This window comes from Cnephaeus nilssonii (genome assembly GCF_951640355.1).
Source record: "Cnephaeus nilssonii genome assembly, chromosome: 14".
NCBI classification, from domain to species: domain Eukaryota; kingdom Metazoa; phylum Chordata; class Mammalia; order Chiroptera; family Vespertilionidae; genus Cnephaeus; species Cnephaeus nilssonii.
Genome location: NC_137085.1, coordinates 10,444,103 through 10,445,899, shown reverse-complemented (window position 1 = coordinate 10,445,899; position 1,797 = coordinate 10,444,103).

Genomic DNA, 1,797 nt, shown 5'->3' with positions numbered 1-1,797 from the left:
TCTCCCATTAAACTATATAAGAGAATTTTGTGTGGATTTTAACATTTCAATAAACAATATCATACTTTATATAACATTTTGTGCTTGAGTTTTTTCACATAACCTTAGGTTTTTGAGATTCATGTAGACTGATACATGTAGATCAAGCTCATTCATTTAACTGCCATCTACTGGTATTTCCTTGTTTAACTATACACAGTTTGCCCATTTTTCTATGGATGCACACTCAGTTTATCTCCTGAGTTAGCTGCAATAAAGTCCACCTTCCCAAACATCTCCCACTCCTTATTGCCAGTTTTCTATGCAACAAAATACTCTTTAAAAATTATAAATACAGCAGTTCCTCCTTTATCCACAAGAAATATGTTCCAAGACCCCCAGTAAATGCCTGAAACCATGGCGTACCAAACTCTATATGTACTATGTGGGGGGGTTTTCATATGCATATTAACTTTTCTGGGTTTTTTTCTAAAAAAAAAAAAAAACACAAATAAAACAACAACAACAAAAAAAAAAAACCACAGCCCTTTCTGGCTTCTCTTTGGAATATCTTAATTGCCAGCCTCACTGTTCTTGTGCTTAGGGGCCACTGTGAAGTGAAGTGAAATAAGGGAGAGTTGAGCACAAGCACTGTATACTGCAACAGTCGATCTGATAACCAAGACAGCTACCCGAGTGACTAACAGGAAGGGAGTGTGTAGAGTGTGGCTGCAGTGGACAAAGGGATGAGTCATGTCCCGGGTGGGATGGAGCTGGACAGTATGAGATTTCATCATACTCCTCAGAACAGCCCGCTATTTAACACTTATGAATTGCTCATTTCTGGAACTTCCCATTTAATATTTCAGACCACGGTTGACTGTGGGTAAGTGAAAGCAGGAAACCTGGAACCACAGACAAGGAGGCTGCTACAGTAGCCCAGAGCTGCTGAGTCAACCTTGGCTGGTGAGATTCGCCCCCTCTGGGTCCCAGCTCCTGAACGTTGGAATCTGAGGAACTCTTTCCACCTTTCCTGAGAACATCTCTGCTCTGCGCATTCATCCCACACATGTCATGGTGCCAGTGTGGTGCCTGGTCCCATGCCAGTGCCGGTTTATGATCCAGTGTGGTGTGTGCCATGGCTCTGCCAGGCAGCTGCCAAATCAGCCCTAGTTCACGTGTGTTTGGAACACACCTTTCCTGCGCTCTGGGGCTTCCCTGGATCCAGCTCTTTCTGGAGAGCATGTGAAAACTGCCAGAGTGCAAGCAGGACCAGCACACCCCAGGAGAAAATTCCTGCCCCGAGATGAAATACCTGTGCTCCCTGGGGTCTGTTCCAGACCTCCTTCCCTTGACACTCCACACCATCTCCCTGGGCCACTTAACTCCCAGGGCTTCAAATGCCACTTCTTGCCAGTGACGATATAATCTAGATACCCAGCTTTGACTTTCTCTTAAAACCCACCCTACATATTCAGTAGACTCTGGGGTCTGCCCATTAGTTCTAAGACCCTGCAATGAAAGACTGGCATTCAGCGTCCAGTGCAGTGACTTTTGAGGGTTTGGTTTTTTATCATGATCCAAAGGGAAGAATGTTCTACTTTGAAAATAGGGATGTGTGTGTACACGTGTGTACACACACACACACACACACACACCTCAGACAGAAGTTTCATTACATTAATAGTTGCTTTTACTACTCGTGACTAAGAAAAAGAGTCTTGTGACCCTCTGAATTGATCTGACGATGCTTTCGTGAGTCACAACTCACAATTTACAAAACACTGTTCTAGTGTGACCTTCTCTGCTCCAGAAGTT